At 35.3% G+C, this 25,101-nt stretch overlaps 1 pseudogene; it reads right to left on the bottom strand.

Moving 5' to 3' along the window:
- Nucleotides 1–8,308: 8,308 nt before the first annotated feature.
- Nucleotides 8,309–25,101, bottom strand: part of LOC143400382 (melanoma inhibitory activity protein 2-like) — a 90,053-nt pseudogene continuing 73,260 nt past the window's right edge.

The raw sequence follows: 25,101 nt of genomic DNA on the forward strand, positions 1-25,101 counted from the left end.
GATATTTGAAAGGGTCACTTGACAGAAACATTGGATGCATGCTGCTTTTGCAAGGCGGGATGTCCTGCAGCAGTGAAAATAAGTAGAAGCAATATGTTCACTTTTTGTAAATAATACTGTGTTTATTATGAAGTATTCACCTTTCTTTTTTTATTTAGATGAAATCCCCATGATTTATCCTATTCAGCATCATTATAAACAATGAAATATCATCCAGATGATCTGAGTGCATGGGGATGGGTAGTGAGTGGACTATTTGGAACTAAGTGTGATACCATGTGAGGAAGAGAGAGAATTGTGCAGTTGACCCCTCTGAGAGCCTATAGCTAGATAGATTGCAGCTGCAGAGTCCCAGCAGGGCTGAGGGAATTAACAATAACCCCAAGACCACAGGTGCTCTAGAATAGTAGGATTAATCATAGCAATGTCATTAAAATGGTGTATACCAAAGTTAGACTCCCATCTTCTCAAGGAGACTGAAATATACAGGACATAACTTCCAGGACAATTAAGTTTCCCAGGGAAGTTTTAAAAGTACTTGAATAAGACATCCTTTGATCCCAAAGATAGCAATAGGTTGTTAAAGAGGTTATGCACTTCAAAAAGGCATTGAAAGAATTTAAAATAATTTTTCTGAAGTAAAGAACTCTAAGAAAAGGGAGAATAGGGGCCAGATGTCAGGGAGATACCTGTCTGAATTTTAGCCAATCTGATGAAAATACTAAGGTCATCTTGCTATTTCAGAATATAACACTTCACATAATTATTTGCTAATGAACAAAAATAAATGTAATGGGATTTTGATTTCAAGGATCCCTTCTAACAAAATTTATCTTCTATTATAGTTTTGTTGATCAACCTTTCCTAATAATTTGATGTGGCAAATATCTAAGAACACAAAAGAAGACTAATTTGTAAATTGAAAAATTTTGCAAAGTAAATGAATGTGATATTAAGCTCAAGTTACAAAGCCACTGACAAAATTATAGGGATCATAGGTCAATTAACAATTTAAAAAGAGAAAACATATAGCTGTTGACATAATTTGACTTTATTCAAAAGAGAACTAATTAGGGATGGAATTGTGGCTCAGTCATATAGTGCTTGCCTAGCTTGTGTGAGGTTCTGGGTTTGATTCTCAGCACCGCATATAAATAAACAAAATATAGTCCATTAACAACTTAAAAAGGTATTCAAAAAAGAGAACTAATTAGAAAATCAATAGATTAAGGAATACCAGTTGAAAAAATAATAAAGGTAATTAACAAAAACATAAGATAAATTCAAACGGATCTGATTAATATAGATTTGTGTTATCATACAGTATATCAGAAAAGTACACCCTAGCTAGATATAAGAAATGGAATCAGTATTTTTTTAAAGTTAAGGAGTTGCAAAATAAGCAAATTTTCACAATTACTGTTTTTTTGAAATACATTTACTTATTTATTTATTTTTATGTGGTGCTGAGAATAAAACTCTGTTCCTCAGAGGTGCTAGGCAAGTGACCTATCACTGAGTTACAACCCCAGCCCCACAATTATAGTTTGCATTTGGAAAGAAAAAGACCTAGTCAATCATTTTGTTGATTATTTTGGAAGTGTTTTGTCCATTTTACATGGACTATCTTTTCTCAACAATTACTCACACATAATATTTATTATTTTCCAAAATAGATAATTTTAAGAAATACTGAAAACTTAAAAAGTAATACATGATAAAGGAGGAAACAGAAGCTATTTTCTGTAGAAAAATAAGTGGAGCTACACCTTTTATTGAGTATTTTAAAACTGAACAAAGAGATTTTATATATATATATATATATATATATATATATATATATATATATATATGATTGAGTTGGACTAAGTAAAGGTGATGCTGGTGGATTTATAATAATATCTAATATCTTATTCCTTAAAAAATAGGTATTATGAAAAATTATCCATTTTTGCTAATATTACTATTAACTTCTTGTCTACTTCCCTCAGAAGAACAATCTTTAAGATGGAATAGATGATATCATATTTATTTTTGCATTGTTACTCTTATTTAACCTAACAACTTTTAAATAACAGATGTTTTTTAACTCCTTCTTGCCTTTAACTGGTAGGTCTTTAAGTTGTGGAATTGGAATTTATAGTAAAATTGATCTGGCAATTTAGGACAATTTTTAAATTTTCCCTAATTGGTATGAATCTGCTGCTTGACAAATTAAATCATACTGATTAAATTAATCTTTACATAGTTGTGCTGATTTAGTTTAGCTTCTTTTAATAAAAATTGAGTGGTAGTGCTTTTTTCTTTTCTTTCTTTCTCTTCTTTAAGACTTCCAATGGTAAACTGACACTAAATAAAGTTATCCTGGTGGCAAATGACAATAGCACATTTATCAAAATAAGAAGACTAACTTCAATTTTTAAAAAAAGCCCAATATTTTCTCTTTAATTCAAGCAGCTTTGCACTGACTCTCTCAGCCATCACTCCCTCTAGAACACACATTCTACCTGGCGGTAGGAGGGTGATTTCACAAAGAGCCTAACAGTCAGTCAATGTCTCACAGGTTAATGACAGTGCTTGCAGGACAAAAATAGCTCAAGGTGCCTCAATTCTCTTCAGTATTCTGTAGGAGGTTAACATAGACCTGGAATTATTTTAGAACACACCTTTTGTACTCTTGCCTACCTGTCTGCCTGCCTGTCTGGATATCTCTATGTATCAAACAGCACCTAACTCTGAAACATTGACACAATGTTTTGACTTAAAGTTTTATTCATTGCTTTTTTTCTTCAGGAAATTCATACTTTTAAAATGTACTACATTTGTTTATGAGCTATTTTCATCTTTCAGATGTTTAGAGAAACTATTATTTAATATATTCATGTATTTATCACTCTGATTTAGCAAATCAAACTTTCTTTACTCTTGAAACTCAGGAATCAATGGTTCTTAATAACTTGATAACTAATAGGCTTGATAACTAATAGGCTTCCTATTCTCTGCTTACCTAGATGGCCAGCCTCTTTGGGAACCTAATCTGGATTTTCTCTCAGAAAAAATGGGAGAGCCTGAAATGGGCCAAGGACAGATAAGGTTGCAAAGGCCAGGCCCTCCGTGAAATGCTTCCTCCAGTCATACCCCACCTGCCTGCAGTTACCACCCAGTAGTCCATTCAAATTATTAATACATCAATGGATTAGTTCACTGATGAGGTTAGAGTCCTCAAGGTTGCAATCCTTTTCTAAAGACTCCACCTCTGAACCTTACTGAATCAAGGATCATTCTTTCAACACATGAGGTTTTGGAGGGATATTCCTGATCCAAACCATAATACCCTTTTATCACAGCATTTATGGATCTTCAGAATTCAATTTTAGTATTCATGTTCATAAAAAGAAAGGCTGTCTAGATTGTCCACTGTGAATGAATTTGAGAGTTTCCGTTGGCACAAAAAATAAAAAAAAAAAAAACAGTAGGTGTTTTAAAACAAGGTAGTTGAGCTGTTAAGAAAATAAAGATTCAAACTTATGGAATTTTAAAATAAGTGATAATTAAAAATACTGTTTGAATAATTATTTAAATAAATACTTATAGAATTTAATTGAGCCATTGATACTAAAATAAAACCAACCTCCACTTTTTAAAAATAATATGAAACATCGTATGTGTGGGTGTGTGGGTATGTGTGTGTGTTTGAGAGAGAGAGAAAGAGTTATTTTTGCATTACCTTCTGATAGAACATCAATAGTAGAGAAGAGAAAAAAGATGGTAAGATCTGGCCTTCCAGCTCAATTTAGATTAACCACCATAATTTATACATTAAGCTATTATGAAAAATACACAGAAGAAAAAGTGATTTATTTTTAATGAAGCCTTTTAATTTTTTTTAATATTATATGATAAAGTTTACCACCACCCCCCAAAATATCTGCTGAAATGTTTGCTGAATTTCCTTCCCAAGTAGGACTTTACTATTATATAACAAAGACCAATTTAAAAGCAGGGTTGAATGTTCTCAAATTCTCTTTTATAGGTAAATTGTTAAATAAAATGTAGTTTTACTATTCTAATATCTGAACATAGTCTAAATTGGTTTTGATCCATAAATGAGTCCAGGTGTATCAGACTCGTTGTATAACTATATAACAGGGAATTCTCCACATTTACTTCCACATGAAATACTCAACATTTAGCAGTAGTAATTGTTGGAATGTGTGTAAGTATTTAGAGCTGTCAGGAGATGAGCAAAGCAATGCTGTTGGAAGGGAATACCCGGATTCTAACCATGGCACTGCCATACCATTTTAAAGAAGTCCATTGACATTTCATCTCAATCAGCTTCTCTTTAATGTCTATAAAATGAGAGAGATGGATCAAGCGAGTCCAGTGTTTTGTTTTGTTTTGTTTTGTTTCCCTGTCTGATGTTCTTTAAGTCTGTTTCTAACTTGTATATTCCATAAAATATAAAGTAAACTACATGTTCTATACTAGATGTACTAATTTACTTATTTGTCATGGAAAAATAAAGACAGTTATAATTTCAGTAGAATGAGAGCTTTATGAAAACTCGTGTACATGAAGAAATTGAATTCAAAGATGTTAACTATTATTCATATTCGATAACTAATGGGAGAATCTGCATTTATTATTATTTCACTTGAATGTATTTTCTTATACACTTGAGCATGGCTCAAGTACACCAATTGTTATCTATCTAAAATACCTGCTTTTGCAGAATTTTAGAAATAGTTGTGACTTAGTATAACTCCTATAACAAAAATACCATACTGGAAGGCATTAATAACAAATTATTTCTCCATGTTTTGAAGGAGTAAGTCCAAGGTCAATGTAGTGGCAGATCCAGAATCTGGTGAGGGCCCACTTTGTGGCATGTAGACAGCCTCCTTCTCCTTGCATCCTTACCTAGCTCACAGCATGAACTGTAATGTCTTCCTCATCTTGTAAGGAAATTAATCTCATCATGAGGGCTCCAGCATCATGACCTCACTAAACCAAATTATTTCTCAAAGTCTTGCCTCTCAACACCATCCAATCTGGCCTTAATGTTTCAATGTATAAAATTTGATGGGGCATAAACTCAATTCATAAGTTGCAAATAACTTATGTGCATTTCTTAATCCTGTTTGAGGTCTGACTTCTGAGGCTTTGGCTTAAAACTATAGATCATCTTCCTGATCTAATTACCTGTCTTTCCATAGTTAAGGCAAGCCATGCCCTTTTCTCTAGCTCTTTACCATATCCTGTGATCTATGCTTATTTACTTCCTTGCTGTATTCAAAGTTTACATTTGTTGGCTTAGGTTGCCATAGACGGGGTGTTTCTGGAGTTAAACAGAACATGTATTTTTCACAATTATGGAGGCTGGAAGTATGAAATCAAGGTTCTAATGAGATAGATAGGTAGACCTCTCATAGGCACATAGGATAAGGGCCTAGGAGGAGAAAGGAATAAGGGAACAAGACTGTGCCATCCTATCCTGGAGAACATCCTCTTACTGACTGAGACAGTTTCCAGCACAACAGTTCTTCCTTAATTATCCTTATCCCTAGTGATAGCCAACCACAAAATCTATCCTTACCCCAAGTACTATCTCTTGTGCCAATAAACCACATCATCCCCACCTTGTGCTAATAAAGGCTTAGAAAATACTTTTCTCTAGATTTTCTCAAGAAGACAAGACAGAGAAAGTTGATGGCCCCTTTCTGAATTCTGTATTTACATGTCATCCCACAGTCACCAATATAGATGGATGGAGTCCATGAAATCCCCTAGGCAATACATACTCCTTGGCAACCCTCTCTTAGGAGACCCTACCTCTTCTGGAGATCTTCTTTTATTACTGTAATAAATCCTATTAGTTTGTTCTCACCTTTGTGTCTATGGATTTAATTCTTTGAATTCCCGAGAAAGTGGAGAGGCTGAGCTGTACAAGTCCCCTGCCTGGACAAGTTTCACAGTTTCTCCTGAGCTTGTTATCTTGGCTGAAAGATAATCACCTCCTCACTGTGGCCTCACATGACTTCTGTTCCTGGTGTCTTTCTATAACAGGTCAACAGTCTTTTTAGATTAAGGTCTCATCCCTATGAACTCATTTGCCCTTAACGACCTCTTTAAAAACCCTCTCTCTAAAGCCAGTCACATGTGGGAGGGGTCTTAGAGGTTTAATCCATGAATTTGGGGAGTTATAATTCTATCTATAATACTTATAAGCTGTCTGATGCTTCTAGGAACTTGCTCAGTCTGTAGCCTTTTTTTTTTCTTATTCAGAATTATTTTCACTGAACAAAATAAATAATTTATAAATATTTAATTAATACGGTTTTATTAAACTATAAAGCTTTGTTTAAAAGGAGAGAAAATTGCCAGCAGGGCTTTATCCTACACATTGAAAGTTCAGATTGTGCCTTCATAAGATCACTTCTATTTTGAAAAACATCTGTGAAGAGGTTACATTCAGAACACTCATAGAATTGAAATGAATGAAACCTCAGAAACAACAGTTTAGAAACTTTACAGCATTCTTTCCAGCTCAGCAGCACAATTCACAATAGCTAGACTGTGGAACCAACCTAGATGCCCTTCAATAGATGAATGGAAAAAAAAATGTGGCATTTATACACAATGGAATAATACTCAGCACTAAAAAATAACAAGATCATGGCATTTGCAGGGAAATAGATGGCATTAGAGCAGATTATGTTAAATGAAGCTAGCCAATCCCTAAAAAACGAATGCCAAATGTCTTCTCTGATATAAGGGAGGTGACACAAAACAGAGTAGGAAGGAAGAGCATGAGAAGATGATTACCACGAAACAAGGAAAAGAGGAGTGAGGAAAAGGGAGAAGGGAATTGCATGGAAGGCGGAAGGAGACCCTCATGGTTAAACAAAATACATATGCGATAGTGTGAGGGGGAAGGGAAGAAAAAAAAGAGATAAGTGTCACAGTAGAATGGGTAGAGAATAGTGATGGGAGTGGAGGGGAGGGGGAGGGAGGGATAGGGAGGGCAGCAGAATACAACTGACACTAGGATTGCTGTATGTTTACACATGGATGTATAACCAATGTGATCCTGCAATCTTACACGTGGAAAAATGAGAATTCATACCCTATTTGAATCAAATGTATGATATGTCAAGATCATTGTATTGTCTTGAGCAACTAATAAAAAAATATTAAACACTTTCAAAAGTGACAAACCAATGGGGGGGGGGAGAAACACTGGGAGATTTTATAAACCTGTAGATAAGAAATTTTCAATCTGTTTTAGAAAGCCATTCTACCATTTTACATTCTCACCAGTAATGTCAGAGAATCTCAGTTGTTCTGTATCCTCACCAGCATGTGGTGTCATCCGTCCTTTTATTTTAACTATTCTTTGGGTATAAAATATTTCTCTGTGGCCTTAATTTATACATTTCTAAAGCACTTAGGCAAATGGGTATTAACCCATTTCCCGACTCTCCATCCTTATTCCTTTCTTCATTCTGGGTTTATTTGAGCTACTGCAGATTGATCTAAAAATTTATCTGCTTACAATTCTCATTTATTACTCTGCTTTGCCACCCTGGGCAAGCCTGCTTATTTAAAAACAGATAACGCCCCTGCATATATACTCTGTGTTTTTGCACAATTTAGGCTCATTGGAATACAATTTTAACCCATGGAATTACTCATACTCCTACCAAACAATCCTTGATTGAAGGAGCACATCTTACCCTAAGACATGCCAATTGATAGAAAAAATTTTAAAAAGGACCAAACCCACAGCATTATAAAATTCTTAATTTTATGAAAATGGGAATAAAAGTGAACTTAAATGGGGTTTTATAATTCCTAAAAATTTTCCTGAGAACTGGAAATTTTTGTACTTAAAATCTCCTGTCTACATGACAGTCATGTTTTCTTTTATACTCTTAATATGCTCTGGTTATTTTTTTATGGAAAAACTAGCTGATTTTTATTATTATCCTCAATGCCAAACAAAACTTTAAATCAATTAAAATCTTTCATTAAGCATAATTACTTTAACATATGCTACAATCATAATACGTACATTTCTTTGCATAAAGGCACACGCTTCGATTGGATTTTAAAAAATCCCCGACTACAAGATTATGTATATAGAACTCCCATTGTTGCTTATGTAATAGTAAATTAATCAAATTGACTTACTCTATCTAGAATAAAATAAAAATAATTTACTGATAAAATCAATTTTTAAATAATCTTTATTTACAAAATACAATTCTAACAATTATAATTCCATTAAGCTTCAATTGAAAGCTTAATCATTTAAAAGTATAATCATTTGAGTAAAAGCAGTTATATTTAAACTAAAAATGAGAGATATATTACTTTTGAAGTCAGATAAAAAATATTGTAAAGTTTCTTGTTGTGGTTCTGTATGTTAGGTAGCAGGCTCATTTGAAGGTGGAATCAACCCTGAAGGGAACTCACTTCTACTTTCAGAATGCACGGGAGGGAGGGGCGGGGGGGAAATTCAGCTCTTGGGGGGAGATAATGAGGAAAACACCATGGCTCCATTGGGAATGGAGGGGGTGGTGGGCCCCATGGAAAATATTCTCGAGTTGCTCCATATATGTTTCCTGGAGGAGGTGGAGGAAAACACGGTCCTCTTCTCATGAACTGATTCCTTGGATCCACTGGAAACAATGGACCTCTGATTGGAGAGGAAGGTGAGAAAGCAAAGCCAGAGACAGTTTCTTGGTTTTCAGCAGGGAGAGATGAATCGGGCACATTGGAATTATCGAGATCAACTTTGGAATCATTTCTACTGGATTCCATTTCAGAAAACATAGGCCCATCCATTTGGTCCAAAGGCAGCAGAGTAGAACTTCTGAGTTCTGCTGGTCCTGATGGTCCACCATAATTAGAATAACATCCATCTTGCCTTGGTAGAGGAAGACGTAGATCACAATATGGTTGGCCTGATGGAGCCATCATCATCTTAGGGTTCTGTTCCCATGGAGATGACAGGGGCCTAATGTTATAAGGCCCTCTCTGATGATCAGTTATCCCATCATAGCTGGATTCTCTTCTTTCATTGATAATTTGAGGGCCCAGAGGATTCTCTGGGCCTCCTGAGCCTCTTCCTCCTACCCCTGGGAAGCCATGGTGAGAGTCTGAGTGGACCCTCCTTTCCCAGAAGTGGAGCTCTCATTTCAGATGAAGGTCGACCCAATTGTGAGGGACCATTTGGGAAATGCTCTCTGCCAATGGCTGTATTTGAAACATGAAGTGCAGAAGGATCTTTTTTAAATTTAAACTCATTTTCGGTGAAGTTTTGACTGTCGTGAGCCTCTTGTTTCCCTAAAACATTGAGGTATCTTTCAGCAGTCTGAGCTGCCCACTCATTATCTTGTGCTTTTTCCTCATAGTGTGTAATCTGCCCCTGATAAAAATAAGTGGTTCTCTCTAATTCTTCTTCAAGGTCTTTGACCTACTTTCTATAGGTCTTAAGCTGTTCACTTGCATGGCTGATGTTTTTCTCCACTTTGAAAAGTTTCTCCTCTTGCACTACCCGGTCATTTTTCTTTTCTGTTACTTTCTTCTGGAGTTTCATTACAATGGCTTCATATACTCCAATGATGAGTTTAAGTTTCTGCTCAAGATGCTGATTCTCACTTTCAAATTGTGTATTTTTTGACCGCAAAGTTGCTTGTTCTGTCTTCAGATTTTTAATCTCTTCTATAAGGTCTTCCTTTGTTTCAACAACTTCAGATACTAAAGTAAAAACTTGATTTCTTTCTCCTTCTAAGATTTTAAAAGAGGAATTTAACTTATCAGCATAAAGCTGTTTCTTCAAATCTCCTTTTGGCTGATCCTCTAAGTGAGCACCGATTTCTGATTCACTTTTCATTTCCAACTCCAAGTTACTATCGTCTGTTAGGTCTTCTTCAAGCACAGGAGCCCAATCTTTCAGCAAGTGTTCAGACAGAGACTTAATGTGATTTTCTTTCTCTCTTAGAACTTGTTCTTCATGTTCTTTGGAGTCTTCAAGTGTTGTTTTCTGTTTATTAAGGCCATTCACTTCTTCCCATACTTCTGCTTCATGTAAAAGCTGTTTCTGACTTTCCAGAAGTTGGGAATTTTCATTTGAAACTTCTTTTATTGGCACTTTCAATCCTTCTGCATTCAGTTGAAATATTAAGGTTGTTGTAGCTTCAGGTATATGTGATCTGAGGGATTTTGATTCCTCTTCTAGGGACTTAATCCTTTTTGATGTATACTCTATCAATTCATCCTGTTGAGAATGTTTAGTTTTCTCTTCTTTTAGCTCTCCTTCTAGAAAGAGTATCTCATCCTCAAATTTAGATACGGACCTATCCAGGTTTGCGTATATTGCCTCCAAATTTTCCACTTGTATTGACTCCTTCTCCAAAATGGCATTCTTTAAAGATGACTCTAAGCCTTCATATTCTTTTTGGACAAGACTGACTTTTTCAAGTAGTCCACATTTTTTTTTCAATTATTTCAGAAAGTTTTAGAGCAAGCTTTTTTTCTCTTCTCAAGTAATGCCTGCTTCTCACAGACTGAAAACTTCTCCACAAAAATAAGACAACAACAAAAAATCTAATAGCTGTACGTATCCCCAACTCCCATGGACAGCCATAAGGAATAGGGTGTGTTTCCATGTCTTCAGACAAGGCACACCACAACCCTGCTTATTTCTTCCAGGACCACCCCCAAGTATGGCTGAGGGGCACCTGTTGCCCCTCCATCACGCTAAGGCTACTTTGGCTATTCCCTCCACAACCACACCTTGCCCAGCCAAAAGAGGCTATGGACACCCAGGCCTTTGGTCAGGAATATAAACCTGCACCAGGCAATGGAGCAGACCATTGTGAACCAGTGAGGGTGGGGGGCGCTGTGGGCATGGGCATGGGAGCCCCAGTCCTGGGCTCCCAGGGGCCTAGCACACTCACACTGCCTGTCAGGGAAGTCTGGGCCCCTCCCCTAGGCTGTGCATCCTGAAGTAGCGCAGGTTCAAGCCTGTCCCAGTCAAGCCAGAGAGGAATCCTCTCCAGGTCACCTACCTGTTGATTTGGTTTAGGCCAGGCCAAGCCAGAACTTATTATGTGTGTTCTATACAGTCATAATATCACCCAGTTTGATGTAAGGAAAATTCTAAACCTTTGTAAAATTTTTAAAGAGCTAGGACATCATATATTTATATTTGTATCATTTGCCCTTTTAATGAATCATTCCTTTCTCCCCTCCCCCTCAGTCCTTTCTCTTTTTCCGTCCTTTATTCTTTCTCCCTTTCCTTTTCTTGCAGTGTTGGAGGTTAAACTCCAAGGCCTTCTACATGCTAGGCAAGCTCTCTACCACTGAGCTTCATCCCCAGCCCTGTTGACACTTATCATAGAAGTCATAGGAATTATTTCTGATGCCTGATGATCTTGATCACCCTTTTACCAGCTTGCTGGACACTCCACACATTCCATTCTTTTGTGAGATCTTTGTTCTCATCTTCCAAACTGGCTCATCTTTTTATTTTGACCAAGCTACAGAGGTCTTTATGTGTTCTGGTTATAATTCCTTTATTAGATATATGTATTTCAAATATTTTTCCATGTGTGGCTTAATGGGTTCTTTGATGATGAAAAACAGAAACTTTTACTTTTTAATTTCCAGATCATTCCACTTCCTTTTATGGTTAGTGCCTTTTGTATCCTGTCTCAGAAATCTTCACCGACTCCAAGATTGTGAGGTTGTTTTCCTATTTTTTTCCCTTGTAGAATATGTTTTACATTTAATTTGATGATCTGCCTCAAATTATTATTATTATTATTATTTCAGTTATGGTGGTTGTCTAGAGTCATAAATGCTAAGAAAACACTCAGGTTCTCTGCAGGATTAGACCTGAACTAAGCCTCAGGCTGAAGACTTAATTTCAGTTCTAAGAAAAGGTTTTTGTTACAGTCCTGGCTTTGACCATCCACAGAAGTACCCCTTACTGACCAGAGGCCACAAACAGAACCCCCAGCCAAAGAAAAACTATGTTGACTTCCCTGGGTCCAACCAGGTGGCACTAACCTTTGATTACTAACTCAACCAACCACAATGTGGCCTTATAGCAGCCCTGGGACCAGAAAAGTTTCCCACTCCAACCTTTGGAGACAGGACATTGAGGATGCTTGTATAAATACTTATTGGCAGGGAAATGGATGGCACTAGAGCAGATTACACTAAACGAAGTTAGTCAATCCCTAAAAAGCAAATGCCGAATGTCTTCTCTGATATAAGGGGGGTGACTCAAAACAGAGTAGGGAAAAAGAGCATGAGAAGAAGATTACCACTAAACAGGGAAGAGAGGTGGGAGGGAATGGGAGGGAGAAGGGGAATTGCATGGAAGGAGACCCTCATAATTATATGAAATACATATATAATGGTGTGAGGGGGAGAAAAAAAAGAGAAAGAAATGTGTCACAGGGGATTGGGTAGAGAGAGGTGATGGGGGGAGGGAGGATACGGAGGGCAGCAGAATACAACAGACACTAGTATTGCTGTATGCATATACGTGGCTATGTAACCAATGTGATCCTGCAATCTGTACACGTGGAAAAATGAGAATTCATACACCATTTGAATCAAATGTATGATATGTCAAGATCATTGTATTGTCTTGAGCAACCAATTAAAAGAAAAGAAAGAAACTTTACAGCAAATAAATGAATTAAGTTTGTCACAAGAGAAAACATGTCTCTAAAGAAGTTCATTGGACTTCCCAGAGAGAAGGAGAAAATCAACTCAGAACCCACAGGGTTCTTGGCATACATGGTGGAAGAAATTTTAGCATGAGCCAGTTAAAGGCATAGACAGAGGTTTATTTAAGAAGTAGATATGCATTAAAGGGAGAATGGGGGCAATTTCAAGAGACACTTTTTTGGTAAATCAAGGAATACCCATTCAAGGGACAATGGAGGCTGTCTTCAGAGGGAGAGAAAGCAATCTGTTGGTGTGGGGTATCAGTATGTATATCTGTACATACTGAATGGTTTCTAGGGGCTGGACTAGAGGTAGAGCTAGACACTTTTCAACCAGTGTTCTCTGTGCTTGCACATTATTCTGCTATTACAAAGGCATTGCACAAAGGTGAGGGCCAAGCACCTGCTGCTCAGAAATTGCAGTTATTCCTGGGTGCTTTTTGCATTCCAGTATTTCATGGGTGTTTCCTTTGAGATACAGTATCTTTTCCTTTATCCTTAAACCTCTAGCTCCAGCTGGGCTGAGACAGAGAGGAGGGGATAATGTGTCTTCTGAAATGGCTAATCTCAGAATGTTCCTGGTGGCAAATGTGTTGAGGTCAGAAGGACAAAGCAGGAGTGAAGTGAGGATCAGGAGCTGAGAAGGAGGGAGACTCTTCTGGGAAAAAAGGAGAGATGGAGTCATTCCACCTATATTTTATTTTCTTAAGCAATTTCTTGATATCTTGGCACATTTTTTATATGATTTGCATACCTTTCCTTTTCATATTTGAATCCATTCTTTACCTAACAGTATTGTAAGTTTCAGAACTTTCCACTTAACCAAACAAATTATGTAATTCTTCAGGTGTCTAAAGGGAAGAAAAATTAAGGTTACAAATAATTGTCTTTAGTTCTGTGATCTCATGTTATAGTAATCTTTTAAGAATATTTACTTGAGACATTGTTGCTCATCTGCCTTAACAGCTCAGTATCTCCTCATTTCATTCAGACTAAAGCCAGAGCCCTTATGATGGCCTGCAAAGCCCACCATGAGTCCAGCCCTGATGCATTTTTGTCCCCAAACCCTGTTGTTCTTCAGCTCACTCTGTCCAACTGAAACCAGAGATGATACCAAATTGAAAATAAATCAAGATCAGGTTCCTGTGTGCCATCCCCCTATGCCCTCCAAACCCCCGTATGTTGAAGACTGAACACCTGAGAAATATTGAGGCAAGCACAAAAAGTTTTATTTAAAGGGTAGAACAGAGTGAGTGTGTGTGGGAGCTCCATAGAGGATGGGGCCCAAAGCTGGTGCCTGAGCGGGTGGGAGTGTCCTTCCCCTTTTATAGATTTCAGATTTCCTTTCTTCTTATGTCCCCTCTTCGTCTTATCTTGCCTACTTGACCAAAAGGTGGAGTAACCAAGGACAGGGAAAGGAGCCATCCTGGGTTGTAGTCAGGAAGGGAGCTGCCCAGGAGATATTCATTAGCAACTCCTCACTGGAAGGAATAATTCCCTGGAGGCAGGTAATCTTGGCAACATTCTGGAGGAGGGTAAAGTGTCCTGGAGGTATTAACATTTTAATTTCTTTTGCATCAGCCCCCATCTTTCTGACCCAAGGATTCATTATCTACAGGGACTGTCCTTTCATTCTGATCTCACAACAACACCAACCTGTTTTCTTTCTTTCCCAAGCACTAGGTACATTTAAGGAATTTATCTATTATGTTCATTAGTACACATGTTGTCTTAGCTCCATTAGAACATAAATGTCAACATTAGAAATTTTTGTCTATTTTATTTATTGCTGTGTTGTAAGTACCTAGAAGAGATTCTGGTTCATAGTGAATACAATTCTAAAAAAATTGCCCAGTGAATAAATATAATGAAATCATGAGAATTTGTTTTGAAAATGAGATTTTTCAATTTATTATAGAATACTGGAATAGGAAAATAAATAAAATCACTGAAGTTATGTAACATTTGTCTTATACTTTCGTGTGATCATATTAAGATATATGATTTTGCTTTTTTTTTTCTTAAGCTATTCTCCATTTTAATAAGATGATCCTTGATAATGCAATTAATTTATGATCATATTTATTTACTAAATTTTCCTTGGTAACAGTCTTTGTGTCTCTTCAAAAAATGTACCTTCACTTTTTATTAAATCCTGAGGGATGCAAAATAGAAAAGTTAAAGAGAAAATGCAAAGATAAGAAAATACAGATTCATATGTTGTTACATTCTGTAATTTGAGTCATGCCATCATCTTCTTCTCTCTTTAAAAGGGCAGATTTAGCCAAGCACCAGGGCACACATCTGTAATCTCAGCACCTTGGAAGACTAAGGCAGAAGGATTGAAGTTTTGAGGCCCAGGATGGGCACCTAAGAGAGACCCTAAGCAATGTAGCCAGAGTGTCTCAAAATTAAAAAAAAAAAAATTAAAAATACTGGAGATGTAGCTCAGCAGTAAAATGCCTATGGGTTCAATCCCCAGTGCTAAAAATAAAAACATATAAAAAGGTTATCTGCAGATTCCCCACTGAGGAAAGAAGGCTGAATTCCCCTCTTCTTGGAGCCAGGAGGCTTCTGCAAGTAAGAACTAAGATAAACAAAAAAAGAGTAGGAGATTTGTAAAGGCCAGAGATTGTTTCTTTCCTTTACAAATTACAATGTATCACTTCTTACTAGGGAAATAAAACATGTTTATTCAGAAAGTTATTTTCCAGGTATTCTCTTTATGGTCACAGTCATCTTTTTGTACAGTTGACATTCATTTTCATAAAAACGGATTTTTGAAAACACAGCAGGATGGAAAAGATTTGATGCTGTCCCTGCAGGATTGCTTCTTGTTCCTATAACTAGAGGCAGAAGGACCAGACAGCACAGCAAGGGGCAGGGCATGCTTGGCAGCAGCAACAGCTCAAAGACAGAACGAATAAAACAGTAATGTATTAGAGAAGAGGGTTCAGTTAATGATCCTGGCAGATGCTTCTTTGTTTACATACAAAAAAATTTAGTCTCCCCACACTTTGTGCTCAACCTTGAAAACACAGTCTCATTAGTCAGAAAGAATCTGCTCTAATTATTCTTCAAATTAGAAGCTCCTTTGGGTATGTGGTCTATTCCAACTATCTGGTAACATAAATTCAAGAGGAATTTACTGAGCCTGACTTTGGGGAAGCCTTATTTCTAGCTTGTTAAGCAGGATATTACTCCCAAAATCCTTTCCTTGCTCACTGGGATTCCATCCAGACAGGGGCAATCTCAGAAGGTTCTTCTTTCCAAGGGTGAAGCTGAAGAGAGTCAAACTTGAGTAAAAGAAACAAATTGATCAAGTTGTTAATTGCTTAAATGTATAAATTCATAGTAATGCCAATGACTAACACCACTGTGTTTATAAAACCCTTTTCATATGCCTTATCTTAGTTAGTCTGCTCTACAGTTCTATAAGTTAGATAACAAGCAATGTGTGTTTGTTCATGGTACTGGTTGCTATCAATTTTACATTACCTTTTGCATAAATGAAATTGTGCTAGGTTCGCCACCTTGAAGTAAGCTGGAAAGTTAACAGTTTCTCCCAGACTCTGTCTTATTTTAATAGGATAGTCCTTGATGATGATATATACTCCTCTATGGGAATCACAGCAAAACTCAGAATTAAGTTTCAACTAAAAAACTAATGATGTGATAGATCTGTTTAGACAACATCAGGATGGCAGTTAGTCATTGCTTGATTCTACAAATGGTAAAGTTTTAAACTTCAAGTGGGCTAGGAATTATGTAAAATAACAAAGCATAATATCCAAAGTTGAAAGAAATTTATGGTAAATGAGAGTACCAATAACTGGCAACTTCAACTGAAGACAGGAGTCCTAGAAACCTAATTTTCTGGCACCAGAAAAACATGCATGCTTCAGTAGTGTCAAATTTCACATTGATGATAATATTTCCAAGACCACCCTCAGACTCAGTGGTTCCCTAGTGAACCCACAGCATTCAGAAGCTCTTATGTCCAGGGTTATAGCTCATGACAATAAAAGGATACAGAAAAGGGAAAAGATATATTGGAAGGTCTGGGTGCCTCTCCCAGTGCAGGTTCATAGGAAAAACTGAATTTTTCTAGCAATGATGTGTGAAAACATGTGTGAGGTATTGCTAACTAGAAACTTGACCAGAGCATTGGTGCCAGAGTTTTTATTGGTGATCAGTTGAGCATCGAATATGACTTGTGTCTTCAGCTACTCTGCTACTCAGAAATTCCAGAGCCCTACAGTTTTGAAAAAGCAGGTGTCCACTATAAATTATATCATTGGCATAAACTATCTGGTCAAAATGGCACAACATGGCCCAAGCAGGCAGGCATACAAAAACATTTGTCAGGCAAAACCTTCCAAAGCTCAGCTCTCAGAAGTCAGCCAAGGGTCAGTCCTGACAAAACAGTCTTGGGAATGGACAGTTTGAGCAACCCAGGCCTGCTAGGTTATTCCTTTCCGTCATATTGTAGACTCGGATGTGGAAACACTAAAATCATTAAGAAGAGTAGTACTCTGAGACTATTGTCAACGTATTCCATACTCTCTCTATATTAATCATGGTGAGTCCTTTTATAAGTTTAATATACTCTCATGTGATTTAACAATTTAATGTTGCATTATTATATTTTATTTTATGATAATCTGAATTTATTGTTTTATATATTTAGTTTTATGGATTTGTTTATACTCATATGAACTGCATTGGTTTATTTTTTATCTAGCTACTTCAGCACCAAATCCAAGACATATTCTACCCTTTCTTACATATCTTCATCAGGTGTATTTTATGAACTGTATGTTTATCTGAAAATGACTAGTCAAGTCATCTTTAATTCTTTCTCATTTTATGAGAGTTTACTATTTATTTATCTGCCATTTAAATATAGATCTATATTGTTATCAAATTATAACACATAGATGATTTTAAAAATAAAATTTCAAACGTGTAAAAATATTTCTCTCCTTAATTCAAATTTTCCAAGTTTTTGAAAATTTTTTTTAAAAAAATCAATTTGGTAGCCAAAGTCTAACCAGTTACCTAAGACTATGCAAGACCTTTTTTTATAGTCTATGAACTATGATCATGCAAATTCATATATCAGAAATATGAATATGATTAACAAGAGCTGCCTAAAACTTCACTGGAAGTGCTATACAATAAATATTATTTTTGCATTGCATTGCTTCCCTAAATTGAACATTTCTGAATTCCATATTCTGAATCACCAAAGTGTTTTGGATCTTTGTAGAGATTCAGGTTATGAAATCACTGGGTCTCATGATCCATGTGCCTTTACTTCAACTCTTTTCTCACCATCTGTGGTGTTTCCTTCATATTCCTAAATAATACGCTTTATATCACTTAAATTTTCAATTTTGAACAATGTATATCAACTTTTTAAATGAAAAATGGAGGATGGAGACTTATTTCTCTCAGTTAAATAAACTTTAACCCTCCCATATATTCAAAGCAGTTATATTTGAGGGATGTTTGTGTTTTACGCTTCTATAATTATCATTTTATAATTGAGACATACAGTGCATTATGCTTCTGATTCTCCATGATTTGAGGGTTTCTATGGAATGAATATCCAGCTTTTATAAATTGCTTGATTTTTATGTACTTTTCACCAATTCAACAAAACTTTATCAAATAACAAAAACTATTCTCTGAATATGACCAACCTATCAGGTATCCATCCATTATTCCCCCTGGAGGCTGCCATCTTTCTTCTATACTCTAAACTGGTCTTCTTTTTAGGTTTTCTTCAAGTTCTCAACTTGGGGCTTTCTCATATTAAGCAACTTTGGAATTTCTGCAATGTTCTCCTATGTAGGATCTTCTGTTTTCTATATTTCACATACTCTAACACCAACTGGAGCAATGCAATATAATTTGAGCAACAACTACCTGGAGTTGGCCGAGGATGGACAAGTTAAAGCATGTAGTGTCTTGACTGCTCTAACTTTAGAGATCATCCAACATGTCCTGTTTAAATTTTTATTACGTTTTTGGCCAAATTCCTTAGATGTACATCTGTAATTTTCCAACTAAGGAAGCATGTCTCTGGGAATTATGTAGAGAAGATGGGGATTTCACTCTTCACAATCTAGAATTATACTTAATTTGCCATTTTTTCTGTATAGCAGTCTCACACTTAGTTACACCTCAAGTGTAGAAAACTTCCAGACCTAACTTTCATAGAGAAAATTTCTACGTGTCTGCCACAATAGATGACAAGTAGTTCTCTGTTCAGTGGGATTTAGGTTAAGAGCTTAAACAACTTTTACATATAGACTTTTTAAGAAAATTTTGCTATTACAAAGTCAGAACCCTTTCTTCGAGAGGTCCTTGAGCTTCAAGCCCTTGTATTACACTGTGGTCAAGAATTTGCTTCTTTTTGGCTTACTCTTCTACAATCAATTAAAGTCTAATTTCCTCTATTCTGACAATTTAGTTATTTCTAGCTATTTAGTTTGATTTTTGAATAAGAGTTTTGAAATCTTTAGCCTGCTTTCATATTTGTATTGTCTTCTTTCCTGTTTCTTTTGTCTATATTGCTTTGTATATTTAAAAGTATTATTTCTGGGGGTTTGGAAACAAATTGAATTAAACGTGTTTAGTCCACGTTTAGTTGAAAGCCTCATGCTTGTAGCTGTATATCTATTTGATAATCATCATGATGACTATATCTCCACATTCAATGGCTAAAGTTATTTTGTGTTTGTTGCTTTGTTTTCTGTGTAATTCAATTTATTCAAAATATGGTGATCTATCTAGATACTCAACACATTACTGTTATTTACTTGCACCCTAGGAACCACTTTTATATTTGTACATAAATATATCTATATATTAATTTTTATCAGGGCTTTATATGATATTGATCTATGTTGAAAAGTAAGACATTATTTTTATTTCTCTGTACTGCTGAGTCTTTAATATATTTGTTTTCCCAGAATGTCCTCAGGATAACACTTTATGTTAAATTTTTTCCTTGACAAATAGAAAAAAAAGTTACAAAATCTTTCATTTCCTTTGCCCAATACAACATGTAATCTGAATGTCATATTCCAAGGGCAATGGATGGCAATGTTTTGAAATAACATTGTTAGTGAAAGCAGAGCTGTTCAGTTGAAGGATTTTGTTAGACAAGGTGTTTAATAGTCACATAATATTAAAAGTCTGATTTCTTTACTGCCTTTGCACTGAGTAACTGATCCCATAATAATTGAAAATATTTCACTGTGAATTAGCACAGTGCATAATAAATAGGTTATGCTATACTCATCAATCTTGATATTTGATTATATTGGTGACTTTATTAAATGGCTATAGAATAAATTGAACCCAAGACTGCTCTTGACCCTTACTCAAAGAGTAGGTGATACATGTAAATGAATTATTTCCAGAGGAATCTTTCCTGGATTTTCTAGAATTTATTATAAGTGGGTATAACAGAAATACAACCACCATCTTATTCCTTTCTTCGAGGAATACCCTAACATAATGGGTAAAATTTTGATCAGTGTCATGGTTAGTTGGTTTAGGTATAATGTATACATCTATTATACAGTAAATTCTATACTATATTGGTTTTAATTTTATTGTTTCCAGACAAAGCATTTCTTTCATATCACTTAAGAATTTTGTGAAGTATAAGCAATTTTAACTCTTTAGTAAATAAAAAGATAAATTATCTTGAAATTTTAGTTTTAATTCCAACTTAAATGAATTAAATTTAGTTTAACTTCTTTCTGCTCTTATAGACTTAATTTTATTTCTGCTTGGAGTAAAGGGAAATGCAAGGTCAATTGTTATAAACACATCTCCAATATTTTTTAGCTATTACACAGACATAAGAAATACTGATTTTTTCCAAAAGCAAGTTTGTGTTGGTCATGAGAAAGTGCCAGTCTGTCTAAGTCCATTTTCTGATGGTAGAACTCAACTGTCTTCATACAATTATCTTGGTATGGGAAGTATGTAAGATTCTTTGGAAGGAGTGTTCTGTTTCATCCAATTTTCTTTATAACTGAGGAAACTTTCTATATGAGTTCTCTCACAACCCCATGAGTGGTAGACATCTATAGGTCATTCTTGAATAAATTGTCCACTAAGTAGAACTGAAATTTCTGGGTAGTTTCTAGTATTGATTTCCTATTCAAATGTTTGGATTACTTCACAATAAATGGCTGGTTCTTCTTCTGAAGGAATGAGGCAAAGCTTTCAAGAATTATTGTAAATGGTCCCTTGCTCTTTTTTTTGACCCAGTATTTACTAATAAGTTTCAAGTCTTAAGAAATCTATATCCTAGAAACGAATATTGATCTGATATTTGCACACTGCCTCAAATTGTCAGGGTTAAATGTCAAATGCACCTAAGAACTACCTTACTACAATCCATCTCATTCTAATTATGGTCCAAGAATGGAAATCAGTACTCTACTATCATGAGTTATCCTTCCAAGGGATTAAGTTACCATCTTCCCTTCTTTTTAAAATTTTATTATTTTTTATAAATTTATATATGACAGAAGAATGTATTACAATTCATATTCACACATATAGAGCACCATTTTTCATATCTCTGATTTTATACAAAGTATATTTATACCAATTCGTGTCTTTATACATGTACTTTAGATAATGATGTCCATAACATTGCAACATCATTTCTAACCCTATGACCCCTCCATTCTCATTCCACTCCTCTGCCCTGTCTAGAGTTTGTCTAACCCTCCCATGATTCTCCTCCACACCCACTATGAATCAGCCTCCTTATATCAGAGAAAACATTCATTATTTGGTTTGGGGGATTAGCTAACTTCACTAAGCATTATCTTCTCCAACCCCATCAATTTACTCCATCAATGCTATGATTTTATTCTCTTTTATTGCTGAGTAATATTCCATTGTGTATACATGCCACATTTTTTAATCCATTCATCTACTGAAGGGTATCTAGGTTGGTTTCACAGCTTAGCTGTTGTGAATTGTGCTGCTATAAACATTGATGTGGCTATGTCCCTGTAATATGCTGTTTTTAAGTCCGTTGGGATTAGACTGAGAATTGGGATAGTTGAGTTTAATGGTGCTTCCATTCCCAGTTTTCCTAGGAATCTGCATACCGTTTTTCATATTGGCTGCACCAATTTGCAGTCCCACCAGCAATTTATGAGTATTTATGAGTTCCCCACATCCTTGCCAAAACTTATGGTTGTTTGTATTCATGACAGTTGCCATTCTGACTGGAGTGAGATGAAATCTTAGTTTGGATTTGCATTTCTCTAATTGCTAGAGATGATGAAATTTTTTCATATATTTTTAATTGATTATATATCCTCTTCTGAGAAGTGTCTGTTCAAGTACTTGACCCATTTATTGATTGAGTTATTTGTGTTTTGGGTGACTAGCTTTTTGAGTTCTTTAGTTAATTTAATCCCTAGGTTCTTGATCCACTTTGAGTTGATTTTTGTACATGGTGAGAGATAGGGGTTTAATTTCATTTTGTTGCATATGTATTTCCAGTTTTCCTAACATGATTTGTTGAAGAGGCTATCTTTTCTCCAATGTATATTTTTGGCGCTTCGTCTAATATAAGATAATTGTAATTTTGTGGGTTAGTCTTTGTGTCCTCTATTCTGTACCATTGGTCTACCAGTCTGTTTTGGTGCCAAAACTATGCTGCTTTAGTTACTATTGCTCCATAGTATAGTTTAAAATCTGGTATAGTGATGCCACCTGCTTTACTCTTCCTGCTAAGAATTGCTTTAGTTATTCTGGGTCTCTTATTTTTCCAGATAAATTTCATGACTGCTTTTTCTATTTCTATGAGGAGTTCCATTGGGATTTTGATTGGAATTGCATTAAATCTGTATAGTGCTTTTGGTACTATGGTCATTTGGATAACATTAATTCTGCCTATCCAAGATCAAGGTAGATTTTTAAATCTTCTAAGGTCTATTCAATGAAAAGTATAGAACCCTAAAGAAAAAAATCAAATAAGATACTTTGATTTCTTTCTTTAGGGTTCTAGTCTTTTCATTGTATAGATCTTTCACCTGTGTTAAACTCACTTAAGTTTTTTTTGAGGCTATTGTAAATGGGGTAGTTTTCCTCATTTCCCTTTCAGAGGATTTTTCACTGATATATAGAAATTATGAATTATGAGTGTTGATTTTATATTCTGTTACTTTGTTGAATTCATTTACTAGTTCTAGAAGTTTTCTGGTGGACCTTTTCAGGTTTTCTAGGTATAGAATCATATCTTCAGCAAATAGTGCTAATTTGAGTTCTTTTTTTCCTATGAGTATCCCTTTAATTTCTTTCATCTGGCTAATTGCTCTGGCCAGTGTTTCAAGAACTATGTTAAACAGAAGTGGTGAAAGATGGCATCCTGGTATTGTTCCAGTTTTTAGAGGGAACACTTTTAATTTTTCTCCATGTAGAATGATATTGATCTGGGGCTTAGCATAGACAGCCTTTATGATGTTGAGATATGTTCCTGTTATCTTTAATTTTTCTAGTGTTTTGAACATAAAGGGGTGCTGTATTTTGTCGAATGCTTTTTCTGTGTTTATTAAGATTATCATATGATTCTTATGTTTAATTCATTTGATGTGATGAATTACATTTATTGATTTTTGCATGTTGAACCAACCTTGCATCCTTGGGATGAACTACACTTGATTGTGGTGCACTATTTTTTTTTGATATGTTTTTGTATTTGATTTGCCAGTATTTTATTTAGAACACATTCATTAGGGATATTGTTCTGATTTTTTCTTTTCTTTTCTTTCTTTCTTTTTTTTTTGATGTGTCTTTGCCTGGTTTAGAATCAGAGTGAAATTGGCCCCATAGAATGAGTTTGGAAGTGCTGCCTCTTTTTCTATTTCCTGAAATACATTGAAGAGTATTGGTGTTAGTTCTTATTTAAAGGTCTTGTAAAACTCAGCTATGTATCCATCTGGTCCTGGGCTTTTCTCGGTTGGTAGGATTCTGATGTCATCTTCTATTTCATCACTTGATACTAGTCTGTTTAAATTGTGTTATCAACCTGATTCAATTTGGGCAAATTATATGACTTAATAAATTTATTGATGCCTTCAATATTTTCTTTTTTACTGGAATACAAGTTTTCAAAGTAATTTCTAATTATCTTCTATATTTCTGTAGTGCCTGTTGTGATATTACCTTTTTCATCACATAGGTTAGTAATTTGAGTTTTCTCTCTCCTTCTCTTTGTTAGCATAGCTAACTATCTGTCAATTTTATTTCTTTTTTCAAAGAACCAACTTTTAATTTTGTTAATTTTCTTCAATTGTTTCTTTTGTTTCAGTTTCATTGATTTCAGCTCTAATTTTAATTATTTCCTTTCTTCTACTGCTTTTGGTGTTGATTTGTTCTTCTTTTTTAGGGCTTTGAGATGTAATGTTGGGTCATTTATTTTTTGAATTTTTCTTATTTTAAGAAATGAACTTCATACAATGAACTTTCCTCTTAGTACTACTTTCATAATGTCTCAGAGATTTCAATATGTTGTGTCCAGGTTCTCATTTACCTCTATTTTTTTAAATCTCCTTGGTGTCTCTTGCAACCCATTGTTCATTCAGTAGCATATTATTTAGTCTCCAGGTGTTGGAGTAATTTTTATTTTTCATTTTGTCATTGATTTCTAATTTTATTCCATTATTATTTGATAAATTGCAGGGTAGTATCTCTACTTTTTTGTATTTTCTAAGAGGTGTTTTGTGGCATATTATGTGGTCTATTTTAGGGAAGGATGCATGTGCTGCTGAGAAGAAAGTGTATTCTCTCATTGAAGGATGAAATATTCTATATATGTCAGTTAAGTCTAAGTTATTGATTGTATTATTATATGAGATCTATAGTTTCTTTGTTCAACTTCTGTTTGGAAGATATATCCAGTGGTGAGAGAGATGTGTTAAATTCACCTAAGATTATTGTATGGTGGTCTATTTGACTCTTGAACTTGAGAAGAGTTTCTTTGATGAACATAGATGCTCCATTGTTTGGGGCATATATATTTAATTGTTAAGTCTTGTTGGTGTATGGTTCCCTTAAGCAGTATGAAATGAGGGTGGAGATACCAGCTAACAACAGACAACCCCACCTATTGGATGAGAAGGGAAGCAGGAAAGAAACTAGTTGAGACCTGGGTCAAGGAGCTACACAGAATGCTGCCTCCCTCTGACCTGCCATCTTGGATTCTCCTCATTTTCCCTTCTTATTACTTCCTTATCTTTGAGTGTGATTGCTACAACTTCCCACCATGAAGCTTGGTGGAAGACAGGAGAAA

Source organism: Callospermophilus lateralis, chromosome 5, assembly GCF_048772815.1.
Source record: "Callospermophilus lateralis isolate mCalLat2 chromosome 5, mCalLat2.hap1, whole genome shotgun sequence".
NCBI lineage: Eukaryota > Metazoa > Chordata > Mammalia > Rodentia > Sciuridae > Callospermophilus > Callospermophilus lateralis.